Source organism: Heloderma suspectum, chromosome 4, assembly GCF_057233095.1.
Source record: "Heloderma suspectum isolate Gila_16-S chromosome 4, 16-S_ref, whole genome shotgun sequence".
Classification (NCBI taxonomy): domain Eukaryota; kingdom Metazoa; phylum Chordata; class Lepidosauria; order Squamata; family Helodermatidae; genus Heloderma; species Heloderma suspectum.
Window position 1 is genome coordinate 173135665 of NC_139461.1, and position 17693 is coordinate 173153357.

The following is a 17693-nucleotide window of genomic DNA, read 5'->3' on the forward strand; positions in this document are numbered from 1 at the left end:
CAGAACACTGGGCTAGCACTGGGGGTTTGATCTGATCCAACAAGACTCCACTTACATTCTGTTTTAAAAAAATAAAAACAATGTAAGGTCTTTCAGCGTGTGCAGAATGCCCCACTCTGAAAGGATATCAATTTTATTTAAACATCTCCCTCCCCTTTATAGAAAATAGGGAACTCACACTTTTTTGTGGCTTTATATTTTCCTGTTCTGGCATTTGGCCAGGAGGATTAAATTCTGGCTGGTTGGCAGCCTTATTTACAGGCACAATATTGCAACATGATGTGTATGAGAGAGTGGATTAGATTACTAATTGCATATACTTGAAGATCTATCCTGTTACCACTCCCCCGCCCCGCCCTGCTTTTTAAAAAGAACTGTTTTAGGGACTGACCATGGTTGTACTTTTGGGGCATTTGTTTAACCAGGGCATTTCTCTCAGGCGCGGTGAAAGAAGCTGCCCCATCACCAAAGTTAGTCTGGTCAGCTTCTGTACATGGAATGGGAGGGGTGTCCTTCAACTCAGGCAGCAAAATATCTTGAGCTGGCTCTGCCTCTAAGCATCTATGTATGTGTCTCCCTTCTGTGCTGTCCCCCCCCCCTCCCCATATAAGGCTGGAATGGGGAAGGAGCTTTTTCAAGGGGTGACTGTGCATAATTCCCTGTGCATAATTTTGTCACCTCTCAAGTCTCAGTGTTCCTCAGCTGTATAATGGGACAAATATATTCTATAATGTCTTCTAAATGGTATACTTAATTCCTGAGCTAAGTACCATATTGGGGGAGGGGTCTGGCTGTAGTTTGATTAACTTGCACCTGTTCTCCATAGCTATCCCTTCTGCACGCACTGCCAGCTGTTCCCACTTTCCTTTTTTATGGCACACATGTAGAGTGCCTTGTGTTTTCGCTACTCACTGCTCCACCAGGCTCTGTCCCCTTGGCCAATCCAGGAACGTCCCTATTTTTGTTTGTAAAATGTTGTAGGATATGAAAGAGCCCTACCGGGGAAACCCAAAAGTTGGCAATCCAGTGTGGCAAGGCACAAGCCTTATTCTTTCCAACATTGTGCTCCACTATTTCCCTGACTAATTTTTGTTTGTTTTTTGCAACGCCGGACTTTCAGGAGTAGAACCTCTTGGCCGCTCTCTCACTTCTGCTTGGATCACAGGACTGGGCCTTCAGGAAACCTAGTCTGATTGAAACTCTCCTATGGAAAGAAGTGGTTAAATTTAGATGTGCCCTGAAAGGGTGGCTATGGAATAACAACAAAACAGAGTTAACAACCCATTCTTAAAGTGGAAGGGGGGCCAGTATCCCATTTCATTCATTGAAAAAGACTGAATCAAGCACAGTTTATAAATGAACAGAAAGGATCTGCTGCTGGCTTGATGGGAAGTTCAGGATGATGGGTCTGTGTTTAGTAGAGCCCCTTCAGTTCAGTCAGTTCTTGGCCTGGGAACTATTCCCCCCTGCCCACCAAGGATTCTGCCCATTTTCAGTGCTGGCAACCCTTGAGAGAGAATTAGGTTTTGGCAAACAGGCAATTCTTTTCATGTGAGCAGGAAGCGTTGCCACGGCAGCATCCCTGTTCCTTCCCCACCCCCATCTTTGTGTCTTGCTTTGAGTTTGAAATTCCAGATGAGCACCAGCTTCTCCTGTCAGCCAGCCTGCAGTTTTGAGAGTAAAGCTACCTTCATTTGCACCAGTAGCTGTATATTCAAAAGGAGAAGGCATGGCAAGCTGCTTAGGGGGTTATGAAGAGTGTAGTTATCTGCTCACATCATGTAGGGTGGCCAACATTTTGATGCTCTAGGCATCCCCCCCCCCATGCCTTTTAAGATTTAACACCTGCACAAATTCCCCTGTGGAGTAAAATGCAGTCTGCATTGGGGGGGGGGGGCATTCTACTTTCCAGGCAGTAGTTCAGGACTTAGAAATGAATTTTGACACACAAATGGACCTGTTTCTGACTGCCTCCCTGCCTTAACACCTAGCAGTAAAGGATTCATAGCCCTTACTTACCCTATAGTGAAAAAACCTACACCCGCTGCTTTTTAATGGTCTCCACCCTAAGGCTCACTCATTGAAGTGGGTGAAGGCAGGTATCCCAGCCTCTTATGTTAGGTGAGTGACCAGATGCAAAGCAGGACATGCAGGTTTGCCAGCTTGAAATAAAATATATGGTTACCTGGGCAGTGCCTGGGAGGCACAGAGCTCAGGGTAAGACTTGGGCCCTGTTTCCATGACAACGGAAAGGGAGAAGGGAGGAGTGGTTCACCTGTATTTTTGTAGGAGCCACTTTGGGTCCGGGCAGGGCTCCATGAGGGTGTACATAGCACCATTCTAAGTAGCTTCACATAACTTACTTCGGGGGTGGGGGATGTCATCTGAGTGGCAGGGGCTGCTCAACCAATAAGAGAGGCTCCCCCCCCCCCGGCTCTGTAAGGAAGGTGCGAAGCAGTTACATCCCCTTGTGCGCATTTGTAACGCAAGCCTCCCAATGAGCACCCTTTGTAGCCTGCTGCTGCGCTTGATCGCAATAATGGAGGGGCGAAAGAAACACCCCCCAATGTGCACGTTTGTAAGACAAGCCTCCCAACTAGCCCCAAGCCTCATTGAACACAATGGGTGTTACTTCTGAGTCGAAACTATTTGGTTTGTGCTAGGAAACACACGGACGGGAGATAGAAAACACCTCTGGTGAAAAGCACACCTGGCCGCTGTGAAAGGCACACCCCTGTGCAAGGCTAGCATACCTGGTGGAAACAGGCCCTTGGAGAGCCCAGTGGTTTTGGTGAATCTAGCAGCAAGGCCCAGTGCAGAAGCTGCTTATGCAGCTACAGTGTGCAGCTAAACAAGAAATGGCTGAGGTGGGGTGGCAGTCCAGGACATTTGGCCATGTGTTCCTGGATGGAAAGCAGAAAACTCAGCCAGGGTGGGGTTTATTTGTTTTTTTCAGTTGACTGACAACCTTAAGGTCAAGGTTCCTGCTGTTGATGAGAGAAATTCGGCAGGCGCCAAATTGTCGTGCAGGGCCTTGCCTGCTTCAAATCTCTTGCCTATACAACTATTAAAGATGCAGGAGGCCCACTCTCCACTTGTGTCTTCAGTGGCGCTTCCTCTCTGTTGCTCTGTCCTTGATCTACTACTTTCTGGCCCCTTTCCAACCTGACTCTCCCTGCCATCCTCCAGGAATCAGAGCCACAAGGTTCTGTTTCAGCCTTCCCCAACCTGATGTCCTCCAGATGTCTTGGACTGCAACTCTCATCATTACCAGCCAGTACAGTCAGTGACCATGCTCACTAGAGATGATAGGAAATGTAGTCCAACACATCTGGAAGCTGCCATGTTGGGAAAGGCTGTAGACCTGGATTTTCCAAGAAAATTTAGGCTCCACTGAGAATGTTCAAAATTCTGCTGAGCCTCAAGCAGTGATCTTGAGTTCCCTTTGGATATGTTTTTTCAATGCTTTCAAGTTCTGGTTTTCTTCTGGAAATCTTCATGAATCACTTTCATATTAGTATCCACAGTGCCAGTTCTTTCTCCTTTAGTTGCTGACATCTGCAAATGTTGATGTCACCAAACATTCTCTGAACAGTCAAATATTTGCCAAAGATTCATTGGATAGATGTATATGACATCTGTTTGATTCCAGTATTTGTTGTTTGATGATATTTGATAGTTGGCATACAATGGCATTAGTATTTGTCATCTTACCATCATTTAATAGCTGAATCAAGAGATGTCAACAAACTTTTAATGCACCCAATGTCCAAATTTTGAAGCAAAATTTCCCACAGAAATTTGCCTTGAACATTGGATTGTTAAAGTTTGAAAACTTGGCAAATGTTAACTGTTCGTGGATAATTGTTTCTGCTCTGGCAGAGTTCCATCTGCAGGCATGTGAAGCTGCTATAATATGGTGAAGTACTGGAGAGAGTGACTTGATCCTTGCAACGCTTGTAGCAGCCATAAATGTCCTAACTGTTGTAAAAGAATCATGCCAAGAAGATAAGTTATCTCCAGGTCAGCATTCACATTTGCAATCTCCTCTCATGAAAGATAAAAATAGGTGCCTTGCCCTTGGGACTGTGCACATCTAGGGTTTGGTAGGCCTCTGGGTTTGACCTGAAGTTTCCAGAGTTCAGCTTCTTTGACATGGCCTCCAGGAGAAGGACTTAAATCACAGGGTAAGGATCAAGGGGGCAGGCTATTCTCTGCTTGGCTGGATAATTTTTGAAGTTCATGAACCTTTATTCCAGTCAAGGGGCCTGTCCTTGAGGTGGCAACCCTAATTCAGCAATAACATGGTTGAATATGGAGGGATTCAAAGCCAGAGTTTTCAGAGTTGAGCACTTGGAGCTCTGTGCCTGGATGGATGCATTTGCCTTTTTTGCAGCCATATCACATTGTTGGCTCATATTCAGCTTGTGATCTACAATTTCAAGATCCTTCTCGCTTGTAGTATTGTTGAGCCAAGTATCCCCCATCTTGTAACTGCGCATTTGGTTTCTTTTTCCTAGGTGCAGAAGTTGGCATTTATCGCTTTTAAATTTCATTCTGTTGTCTTCCCAGCACTCCAGCCTATCAAGATCACTTTGCAATTTTGGGCTGCATTAGTAGAAGTATACCTTCCAAATCATGTGAAGTACTAGTTCCCCTCTACTCTGCACTGGTTAGGTCTCATTTGGATTACTGTGTCCAGTTCTGAGCACCACACTTTAAGAAGGATGCAGACAAACCAGAAAGGGTTCAGAGGAGGGCAACGAAGATGATCAGGGGACTGGAAACAAAGCCCTATGAGGAGAGACTGAAAGAACTGGGCATGTTTAGCCTTGAGAAGACTGAGGGGAGATATGATAGTGCTCTTCAAGGACTTGAAAGGTTGTCACAGAGAGGAAGGCCAGGATGTCTTCTCGATCATCCCAGAGTGCAGGACATGGAACAATGGGCTCAAGTTACAGGAAGCCAGATTCCGGCTGAACATCAGGAAAAACTTCCTGTTAGAGCAGTACGACAATGGAACCAATGACCTAGAGAGGTGATGGGCTCTCCCACACTGGAGGCATTCAAGATGAAACTGGACAGCCACTTGTCAGGGATGCTCTGACTTGGATACCTGCATTGAGCAGGGGGTTGGACTCGATGGTCTTATAGGCCCCTTCCAACCCTACTATTCTATGATTCTATGAATTTTGTTTCTGTCTTCCAGGGTATTAGCTCTTCCGCCCAATTTTTTATCTACCGAGCTCTTCCCCTTGCATTTCCGGTTGGAGTTTCTGGAGACCTGACAGGCATGCTAGGTGCATTGTTCACCTGGAAACAAAGGTGGATTTTGAGAGGAAAGATTTACTTTCAGTAGCTTACAGCACAAACCTTAGGCTAAATTTGATGTTGAATGCAGATGGGTGTAACTTTCTCTGCATGGTTTCAGAACTGAGAGTGACTGAGGGCTAACCTACACGCTACACTAAATATGTAGCATGCACATGATCCCCACTTTCTTTTTTATGTTCAAGTAAGCATGTGAGGCCCTGATCCAAACTGGGGCGACTGTGCTCAGGTAGAGGAAGTTTAAATCTTGTCACTCAGCCATTGTTTTTCTCTAAATTCACCCACCACCCATGTACGCAGGGGCTAATAGAAGAAAATCTTCCATCAGCACCAACACAGGTTTTCTTTTTTTAGTCCCCGCCACCTGTGTGTGTGTCAGGGGTCAAATTTAGGGGGAAAGTGGCTGGGTGGGAAGGTTGAAAACCTCCCCTGCCTGCACATGGTGGTCCTAATCTGGATGAGGGTCCCATGCGCTTATTTGGAGGTAAAAAAGAAAGTGAGGATCAGCTGCACGCTAGGTATTTAATGTAGTGTGTACTTTAGTCCTGAGGACCATGCTAGATATGAACATGCTGATATATGTCACTTTCTCACAACTGTTTTTTGGTTTGTTTTTACTGACAGCAGCCTTGGGAGGCTGCAGGGTTGATCACAGGAGAACAGAGGGGTGTGGCTGCATTTCAGTAAAAAAAGGAAAAGAAAAAAAGGTAGTAGTAGTAGTGGAAATGTTCACACATCAGCACGTAGCATATCATTTGGCCCTTAGTCAGCAACTTTACACCCAGCGCTGAATAGCAATTGTTTCTCCAATCCAGCAGTTCAGATTTTCGACAGATAATACTCAAGCTACCGTACTGGATCCCCTTAGCAGACTTCCTATGGGGCTTTCCTGCCCTCTCACGTGAAACTTGCCTGCAAGCCATTTGAATTCTACCTGCTTGAAGAAAAACACACCTACTGTGAAATGTCAAGGCTGTCCAGATATCACGAGAATGAAAAATAATCCATGTAAGGTTTTTCCTTATGCATTAGATTCTATTGGAGGTGGGCAGTAGGCTTGGCAACCATACCTCATAGGGTTGTGATGATAACATGCGATACATTTTGAGCCAGTATGAGCCCTAAAGGTGGAATGGCAGAATCTAAAACTAGAAGCCTGTTGTTGAGGCAACTAGAATCTATCAGGGCAACTAGAAGCCTGTTATTGAGGGCCGCTTAACATGCTACGAATTTTACGTGGATATATTAAAACAGCCTTTCCCAACCTGGTGCCCTCCAGATGTGTTGGACTACAACCCCCATAATCCCCAGTATTAAAAAAAAGGTGCAAGTCCACCTCACTGAAACCTGTGGATGCAGAAAGTACACGTTTGAACCCCAAAGAGTCATGATTGGCTCCAGTTCTGCCGTACAGACATATACTTATGTGTGTTTCACAACATTTATCTACTTATTGCATTTGTATCCTGCCTTTTCTCCAAGGAAAAGAAAACCAGGTACAGACCCTGGGTGGTGCCAGGGTGGTGTAGTGGCTAGAGAGTTGGACTGGGCGTTGGGAGATCCAGGCTCTACTCTCCACTCGGCCATGGAAGCTCACTGGGTGACTTTAGGCCAGTCACAGACTCTCAGCCCAACCTACCTCACAGGGTTGTTGATGTGAGGATAAAATGGAGTTTTTTAAGGAGAAAAAAAGGCAGGATATAAATGTAATAAATAAGGAACTCAAGATGGTGTACATAGTTCTCTACCCCCGTTTTATCCTCAACAACCCTGTGAGGTAGATTAGGCTGAGAGATAGTGACCGTACCAAGTTCACCCAGTAAGCTTCATGGCTCAGTGGGAGTTGAACCTGGATTTCCCCACTCCACTCCTAGGCCCCACCTACACGAGCCTTGTACTCCGGGGCGGCTGCGAGTCGAGGGCCCTCGGGACAGATGACACAGTTGCCACTTTGCAGCCATCCGTGGTTTTCTTCTGGAAAATGTGGATTTCCATGGAGGCATTTTGCTGTGATGTTCTTGGCCTGCTGCAGTTTCCCCGCAGTTGCGAGCCATCTGTCCCTTCCCCAAACCAACTTCACATTTTGCATTGGGCATGTTGTAAACGTGCATAGTGCTTGCGTCACTCTGTGACGCCCCTTTACTCCCCCCATCCCTTCGCAGCTGCACAGTTACAGAGTCACAGAGAGGCGTTTTCATTTATTTAACCACACTTTCACACATTTTTGCAGCTTCATATCTTCGCACTGGTTGCTTTTGGACTCAGTGCCCATGGGCCGGGGAGGGGGTCTTGGGAGAGGACTAACTTCGCTTCGGCCACCATTTTGGAGTGATGGGTCAGAGAACAAGCAGTGCCACTAACTCAGTGTGAACTGGATACTTCAGTTGGTTGAAAATGTAGCTGCCAGAATTCTGACTAGAACCAATTAATCAGATGGTATTACACCACCCTTGTCACTGGTTGCCAATTTGTTCCCAGTCTCAGTGCAGGGTGCTGGTTCTGACTTTTAAAGCCTGAAATGGCCTGGGCCCAGAATATCTCAAGAAGCATTTTTCTCCATATGAGACTGCCTGACAACTTTGGCTGGGTACCTGAGACAGGGCCTTTTTAGCTGTGGCACCCAGGATCTCCATCAGCCTCCCATGGGAGGTTCACCTGGCTCCATAGTTGCTTTTAGATGGAAAGCGAAGGCAATTTTATTCCAGTGAGCTTTTGTAGAGTACCAGCTTTGAACTGTTTTTTTATGAAGATACTGCCTTTTAGTTTTTCTGACTTTTAAAGATTACTCTGTGGTTTTTACTGATATTTCTGTTGTTTTTATTACTCTATATTGCTTCTATTTCGATTTAAACCACCTTGCGTATTTGTTAGACAGGCAGAGTATAAATGCTGAAAATAATTAGATAAGCAAACAAATATATAAAATATAAACCAAAAGAAGGAATTTCTCAGTAGCTGTGGGAGACGTGATCTGCCAATAAATAGAATTAGTAGATCTGGAAATGGGATTACAGTTTAAAAAAAAACATGTCTGTGAGAAATACATTTGCATTTTAGAATCCAGGGTAGGTCAGATTGTGGCAGACCTGCTGTGATTTCTTGGATGTCCTGGGAAGTGAATTCAGAGCCTCATTTTTCTATATCATCTCTCTTTGAGTTGCATCCTTGGGAGGCATGTGCTCCTGGAGCATGCCCCAAAGGGCTTCATGTTGTAAGAATTTGGGTTGGCTACAGTTAGGAGAGGTGTACTTGGAAGAAAATATTTTTGACAATGTGTCAGGCTCCTTTTTCATAATTCTGGGACTGAAGAATGTTAACGTCAGAAGGTATCTAGTCTTCCCCATATGAATGAGTGTCTTGCCTTTTTATTTTTGCTTAAATATTTAGGTTGAGGTTTCTTAACTCAAGAGCCTTGTGTGGCGCGAGTGGTAGGCGGCAGTATTGCAACCGAAACTCTCCCCACGACCTGAGTTCGATCCCAGCGGAAGCCGGGTCTTGGGTAGCCGGCTCAGGTCAACTCAGCCTTCCATCCTTCCGAGGTCGGTAAAATGAGTACCTAGCTTGCTGGGGGAAAGGTAGTCACGACTGGGGAAGGCAATGGCAAACCACCCCGCTATAGTCTGCCATGAAAATGCCAGCGTCCCTCTAGGGGTCAGTAATGACCCGGTGCTTGCACAGGAGGAACCTTCCTAACTCACCTCTAATCCAGAATAATTCTATGTATGTGCTAGTTCCAAGATCCCATTTCTTTGTTGCACTCTAGCACAGTGTTGTTTCCTAAACCTTTGATAACAGGGATACATTTTTTTTCTGGGGTAAAATTGGAAGCATAATACATTCCAAAAGGTACATCACAGACATGCAATCAGCTCCCAAAACAATGGGCAGGCAAACTCTTTGCAGCTACAAGATGGGCCAGTTAATATTTCTCCTGTGTTCCACTTTGCCCTGTCATTTGGGGTTCAGGGATAGGGCAGTGCTTTCTGGACAACGGTTAGGTTTCAAGGGCTCTCCTGTACCTTTCAGCTGTTCCATGGGCTGCATCAGGGAAACCCACTGCATCCTCCCTCCCTTGGGATGCTGCTGCCGCCTATATATTGAAAGGCAGTTGGGGTGATCAGTGGTGCAGAACACCTCTCCATTCTGAAGACCATAAAATGCTGGAGGTATCCAACATGGTAATGTGATGTTTCAAGACAGCTCATTCCTCTTTGCAGGACACTATTGTGACCACCACCCGGTTTGGAAATTTTTTATTTATTTATTTATTTCATTTCTATACCGCCCAATAGCCGAAGCTCTCGCTAACTAGAGAAATCATTGCTCTAGTTCAGTGGTGTTGAACCTCTGGCCTATGGGCCAAATCTGGACCACCTGGTTTCGCAGATGGCCATAACCCTTCCCTTGTCCCCACCCCCTTTCTCCTGACTGCCAATCTTTGGGTGGTTTCCCAGATTAGTCTTCCCCCATTCTGAAAGGGTGAAATGCCTCTCCCGAGGCTTAGTTACTGGCAAGTTTAAAGGTTTTAAGCTAAAATATGCTGGTATTTTGAGTAGTTTGGCCACACCCCTTTGGATTTTAGCCCCACCCCTTTGTCTTGGCCCTGCCCAACACTGTAATGGCATCCCCTCCCCACCCCCAAGAGCTGAAGCTATATTTGACCCCTGGGCTGAAAGAGGTTCAACACCCCTGCTCTCTAGTGGAATCAAAAAGCAGAATAGAGCAGGATCTAATCCTAAAGGACTTCCATTAAATTCTGTGGGACAAATTAGATTGCAGTCCTAGAGCATCTCTACACCAGCTTAAAATCCCACATTTAAAGCAGGGCTTTCTGCTTCTGTTTTAAATGCAGGACCATGACGGACTCCCTTTACATGCACTTCCTTTCCCCCCCACCTTCTCCTCCTCATCTGAGTCTTCCATATGTTTCATTACAGGGCTGCTAGATGGCACTGTGGTCTAGCTCCTCTTGTTGCAGGTTTTCCTTTTTTCACGAGGAAACTCAAGTGGAACTCAAGCGCTGTAATTTGATAACTCATTATCACCGATCTTTTAACAAATGGGATAAAGTCATTTAGTTTTATGGGATAAAGTCATTTAGGGAGACGCCCTGGAGGTTGATGATGTCATCTAAAGCAGGAGTCCCCAACCCCCGGGCCACGGACTGGTACCAGTCTGTGGCCTGTTAGGAACCGGGCCGTACAGCAGGAGGTGAGCGTAGGGGTGTGCAAAACCCCCTTACCTTGGGTCCACAGGGGTCCATGGGGCAGGGAGGCGATCCATCCCTCCTCCCTGGAATCCTCACCAGCCCCAGCTGGCTCCGCTCCACAGTGAGTCCACAGAGCTGCCGGCCGGCTCCAGCTGCTGGCGGACTTCCAGCCTCTGGGACGTAAATGGCATCCACGTAGCCACGTAGTAAATCTTTACGTAGCCTATTACTGCAAAGTAATAAATGTAATGCGCTTGAATCATCCCGAAACCATCCCCCCTGGTCCGTGGAAAAATTGTCTTCCACGAAACCGGTCCCTGGTGCCAAAAAGGTTGGGGACTGCTGAAAAGGACCCGCAAACTTCCATGAGTATCCAATCTTAATAGCAAGATAAAAGCTCCATGTGAAGAAGCCCCTAGACATGTGATAGAAGGGATGGGGACTGTGATATATAGACCCCTCCTCCTCCATCCCTCATAGCTATTAGTACATAATAATAGAGATTCTTACTGTCTAAAGAGGAAAGTTCTGTTGTATCTCTGACCAGTGAGTGATGGGTTGGTTTGGCTCTTGCTGCATCTAAGTAAACTCGCCCTGCTGGTATGATGCGTTGTACCAGCATTTCCGCCTTCCCCACCCCGGAATGCCCCCTTGAACACCCTGTTTTAGCTGTTCCGCACTCCTCTTCCGAGTGCAGAGCATGGGGCCATTCTGCGCTGCCTGCGAGGCAGCACAGAAGCGGGGGAAGGTTGGTTCTCCGGCAGTTGACCTTGGAGTGCGGGCTCCGAGATCAGTTCCTGGAAAACCACATATCCTATGGCCGTCTAGCCGCTGACTAGTGGCCATAGGATTGCTCCCTCCAATTCAAAAGCTTGTTGTGCATGAGTTGGTCTGATTTAAATTTTGCTTTTAAAAAATTCCAAATCTTGCTAGGTTGTTTTTTTCAAATAGAAAGTGGTGTTGGAATAAGTTTCTCAAAACCATTTCCTCCTTGAAATTACCAGACTGCTTTCTTTATGCAGGGGTGGAGTTCCCTCCCTCCCAGAAAATTAGTTATTCTTGGGCTCTGCAGCTCTTATTGCAAGAAAATAAAACTCTGTTCAAGTTACAGGCAAAACAAAATGGTCTGAATCCATTAAAATTCCAGCTTGCCACTGGTATCCATCCCTTACATCAGACCCTGCTGCTTTCCAAGTAAAATCGGACCTATTGACCAGAGTATGATGCATTGACCAAACTGGTACGGATGTGATTTGACTGTGCAAACAGGACTGTCTGTACCACATAACCATCTTTTCTTTAAAAGCGCTTCTGTACCCCTTGGGTTGTGAATCGTTCTAGCACCACCCTGCTTAAATCTGTAGACTCTAAAATAGCAAGTTAGCATTCAAAATCTGATTCAGCAAATTCACCTTTAGTCTGGGTTGAAAAAAGACAATCCCACTTGAAAAATTACCTGTGCTGCCCTTAAGCATGCAAGTTAAACAAGCTAGGGGTTTCACAGTGAAGGCGGAAGTCCTTGAAAGCATGAGCTAGATAATTTGTAACTTCTCACTTTCATTAATGCATCCACTGTGGTCTAGAAAGCGCATCTCTTCTTTCCATGTATGTGGAAAAGTTCAGTGTGGGCCTGTTTTGTGCTGTCAGTGTCTGCTGTTATGCAATATCGCCATTAGGTTTCTCTCTCCCTCCCTCTCTCTCTCTATAACATTGCTAACTATTTTATTTTTAAACTGAGCCTTTGGCTGCTTGGCCCTTTTAAAACATAGCATGAGCACATCACAACCAAAGAACAACATGTTTTGTGCACCTGGTTACAGACTTTGTACCTGCAAAACAGCAACGTCTTAGTTATTGAAGCACAAGCTCTCAAAAGAACTCTACTTTGGTAACTTCCAGCTACCTAAGAGGGATGAGCTTGTGAGCCCTTTGGACTTGAAATCTGCTCAGGAAGCTAGAGATGTTTGTTTGATTCTAATTCTTTGTGGGCAAATTGCATAAAATCTGGCATACTCTTTCACAGAATGTGGTTTCTTGAGTAAGCTCCCCCCTGCCTGCGCTCACTTCACATGTTAGCTTTAAAGCAAGCAAACTTTACTGTCAAGAGTGAATACAGCTGTTTTCAGAAGTTGTTTTTAGGAATTGTGCTTGACTTGTCACCATAGTAGTGGGCTTGCTATGAGGCACGTTGCTTTGCTTCCATGAAGATTCTTGCACCATAGGCCTTGGACTAGCTCCTGGCTGGTTTTGCAATGGTTATTATGGCTACAATTAACAATGTTTTGCATCCTCTTGGCTATAGTCCAGCTTTTTTTTGGAAAACAACAAGTTACATTCAGGAGCCTTGTTTAAACCGCACATATCTTTTCAAATAATGGTGAAGTTCTAACTGTGTAAATGTTACTGTGTTGAAGGAAGGGCCATTTTCTCCTGACATACACTAAGAACGGATATATCTTCTAATCCTAGCCTTTGGGGATAGACAATGCTATCTCTAATGCATGGTGGCGGTATAACTAGTGATGATGCCAACGTTTATAATTATCTGTCCCCGAATATTGTGACACTCATCCCATGTCTCTGAGTGCTGAGATGTTCCAGGGATGCAGCACTTACCTGGGTTTAGTTCCCATTGGGAGGAGGTAACTGAAGGCTTATAGCATTTTGTAATATTCGACTTTATTTACAATCTTACAGATTGAGCATAGGTAGAGGTAGACAGTCTAAACACTTCAATGGGCAGCTAAAATTCATAATTCTTGCCTTAAATCTGCAGGGAGAGATAGCCAACTCCCCAAAATGCATGCATGTACAAAGCCCAAACCCAGCTCTTTCTGTGCCTCTCTTCGTCTTGTTTCTTCCTGTGTGTCCCATTCAAAAACTGCCATCTGTTGGCTTATTTCCACACATGCACAGACCTAGATTACATCATCCTTAGGTAGGAGTGGGGGAAGAAAGGCATGCCCTTTCAGTTATTTCCTAGCCATTTGGAGGTCTTTAGGGAAATTGCTGAACAATCAGCTCCCATGGAAACATCACCGGAATATCCCAGCTAGTAACACTCCTTTGTTAGATCCAAGACTCTAGCCAGGTATTGCTCAAGGCAACCCACAGTGATAGTGGTATTCACAGAAATAGGTAAGTCTTGTTGGCTGGTAAAATAGATGGGATGATTTCTTTCATTGGAGCAACCTCTGTTCATGTCCAGTACGTGTACACTTCCCGGTTATATAGAAGTCTTCATCAGGCATATACAGAAAAGGGTTGACTATTTTTTTCTGTTCTTTCTGAACATCAGTTACACACCTAGTCTGCCTGCTGAAGAGTTGTGAGTAATTAATGGTGCAATTCTATGCATGTTTAGACAGAAAAAGTTCTACAGTTCCCAGCATTCTCCAGCCAGCCATGCTGGAGAATGTTGGGAATTGTAAGACTTTTTTTTCCGTCTAAACATGCCTAAGATCGTTCCTTTTAAAAACTTATTATATTCTTATGCACAAAGAGGTTAATTGAGAATTTACAGAGGCGTAGCAATGTTAGTATGTTACAGCAAAAACAACAAAGAGACTTGTGGCAGCTTAAAGACTAACACATTTATTCTGGCATAAGCTTTCATGGGCACTGCCCATTTCATCAGGAGAAGATGCCATTTCCCTAATTTTCAGCACTTATACATTCCGCTCAGGTCTTTAAGCCCTATGAAATCTCTTTGCTAAAATTTAATAAGACCCAAAATATGTGGGCACAGAAATCCAGAGGCTCAGATGGGGAATTGAGGAAAATTGCAAAGCATTTTTTCTACAGAATGTGTTGGATGCTATAAGCCAAAGAGAAGCAGCTTGGTGCTTGTTGGATTCTGTAGCCTGTAATGCAGAGGTGTGGAACCTCTTGCAGCCAGAGGGCAGAATTCAGTTTCCAGTGCTGGGCAAATGAATGCCAGCATATTGTAGTTTACAGCTCTAGCTGCCTTATGAGAGAGATTTCAACCTTTTAGAATGAGAAAAAAAAACATGCAAAAGGCTGGGAACCACCCAATGATTGGCGGTTGGGAGAAAGGGGGTGGGGCCAGAGGAATGGGGTGTGGCTATCTGTGGAACCTCGGAGGGCTGGATTTGGCCCCCAGTCCTGAGGTTCCCCACCCTGCTGTAATGCTTTACATTACATTTCTTATGTACTTATCTTTTTTTTAAGGTATGCACCTCATTTAGGCTTAAAAGCACATGGGATGATATGTAAGAGGGAACTGTGACAGGCTGCAGCTCCTTAAAACATGTACATATGGTAGAAAACGTGTGCTTGCTGCCATGTAACTAGCAAAACAGCCTCGGGACTGACATTCTCTGTGATTGCTGATGCATTCCTGTAAATCTTTCTCAACTTGTAAATAACACATTTTCACAATGAGCCCATAATATTCCAGTGCTCTCTCCTCCAAAGGAAACTGATTTTTGCAAACATCAGTTTGATATCCTGCTGTTTGGGAAATAGGGTGGGTGGGGGGAGCATGTATATTTATTTATTGGTTACATTTATATCCCGCCTCTTTTCCTCCTTAAGGAACCCAAGGTGGCAAATTATACCTCTTGAACTCCAGCACACCAAGAAACAAGTGAGATCTCTGTGTGATCAACTGAATTTATTTTGTCACCGTCACCACACCCTGGGTGTATTTTTTACCTTTAAAGAAGTATTATGTTTTCCCTCTGGCAGGAACCTCCAACTGTGAGAAGACTGGGGATTTTCCACTGTTCCCTCATCTTTGGAAACGATCCACATTGTTTCCCAATTCCTCCTTCACAGATGGTAAGCTCAAACAATGTGCATTCAGTGGCCTGATTGTAGTGGCTACACATATTGCTGCTAATTCATTAGCCTACTTTGAATCATAGAGTGTGTGGGGGGGTCCTGTTGGCCGTCTCATCCAACCCCTGCTCAGTGCAGGGAACCCAGAGCTAGGGCACTCCCAGCAGATGGCTGCCCTGCCATCCTTTGCAGACCTCCAGCCAGGGCAGGTGCAACACCTTCTGTCACCTGAGGCAGGAGGACGTGATGCCACCTCCCTCCCTCCCTCCCTCCCTCCCAGCTGCCATCTGCCACCTGCCTCCCCCTCAGTGCCTCGCTCCGAGGAAGGACGCCTCCGATTGAAGCATTTGGGCTGGGCAGGCTCCCTGGACAGCTGTGCCAGCTCTCCTGCTGCGATGTCAGGGAAGCAGCCATCAGGGCTTCCCAGAGATCCCTTCCGCCCGGTGCCTTGCTTTGAGGAGTCCTCAGAGTGTGGCACTGGGCAGTCAGAGCTCTGGAGAGCTGAGCCAGCTGCTCTTCTGCTGCACGTGCTCTCCCTTGCTGGAGGCAGAGCCAGCCCACTTGCTGCAGCAGGATTGCTGCAGGCTCCCCAGAACACCAGGCGTGTTCATGCCTGACTCTGAGACATCCTCAGAGCGAGGCTCAGAGCAGGCAGCAATGGCCGCTCCGAAGAGCTGGGCCAGCCACTTTCCTGCTGCAGGCAAGTGGCCAGTGGGGCTCTCTGGAGCAGCCATGCACCTTATGCCCCACTCTGAGAGGTCCCCAGAGTGAGGCATAGGGGCAGCAGCAGTGAGGGGATGTGGCCCTCCTGCTGCTGCTGCTGAACGTGTGCAATAGGTCCTCCTTCCAAATCCACTGCCTGAGGTGCGGGATTCAGCCGCTTCATGGGAAGGCCAGCCCTACCTCCAGCAAGGGAGAGTCCACTCCCCACTTGGTTATTGGTTCCATTGTCAAACTGCTCTCACTGCGACTGTTGGGATGAAGACTGATGTAATGTTGTTTCCATGGGTCCTTCATCTACAATAGGGGAGGGCAACCTGTGGCACTCAGACTAGTTTCAGGAGCCCTTTGTGAGCGATCAGTTCAGGCCTCTGGCAAGGGCTATCCATCCCTGCCCCTGGCAATTCCCTTGATAGAGAGGGAGAGAAAAGGGGGTAGTGGAAAGAGAAGGAGAGGAGGGGGTGGCAGACAAAGAGAGAGAAAGGAAGGGCTCTGCCCACCCCCAGCTTTGGCCCTGCCCTACCCCTAACACGTGGCCCCGGCAGGTTACTCCAGCCACAGCGTGGCCCTCAGCAAATAAAAGGGTCCACTCAGCTTTGCATCTTGTCTTACACCCATTTAGGTTGCAATTCTATGCATGTTTAGATGGGGAAAAAATCCTGCAACTCCCAGCATCCCCCAGCCAGCCATGGGACTTTTTTCCCTGTCTAAACATGCACAGGATTGCACCTTTATACATGCAAATCAAACGCTGGATCAGCTCTGAGTTTTGCTCCTCTCCTCGTGCTTTCGGCAGGCTGCTATCTTTTTTCCAAAGCATATTTTAAAACTACATATATATCTAAAGCCTCGGGTGATATATCTGAAGCTCTTTGGACACTGAAAGAAGCACAATATAAATGCAAAGTATTTTATCACTATGCGTCAGCTGCACTATGGCGGATTTCCACAAAAACCTCCCTTACTATTATTCTTGAAATGAGAAGTAATGGTCATTTTTTATAGAGCCTCTGCGGGGTAGATGCCAGTTCAAACCACAGTGATTTTTTGTGACCCACAGCCTGATGACATTTATGTTCTTCCAGAAGTAAATCCTACTCTATTTTACTAGGCTTATTTCCTAGTAAGTATGCGTAGGGTCAGGCCCTTACAGCACAATCCATTAGATACCTACTCAGGAGTAAGTGTCATTGGGGTCAGTGGGGCTTAACTCCCAGGCAAGTACCGTACAGGATAACAGCCCAGACTGACCAAACTTAAATACTGAAGACAAATGCAAAAGGAAACCAAACTGCCCCCTTGATCCCTCTGAGATTGGGGGGGTGGGGCTGATAATCCATGGCATGTATCCAAGGCCAGCGTGCTGCTGAGAGGGGCTTTGTAACATTCCAAGTAACCTTGACAGAAGAGGAAGAAAACATCTCTGTGACTTAGAGCGAGTGTGTATATCTTGGACCACCATCCACCCAGAGACAGCATTTCACAGGCAGCCACCCAGCGAGCCCCTGTTCCAGTAAACAACACAAGACAAAGATCTGAGCAGCCCAGGGCTGGCCAGATGCTTTAAGAAAGGGTTTAGGGAAAGGGGGGACGGATGGGAGGAGACAAAATGTCCATTTGGACCACATCC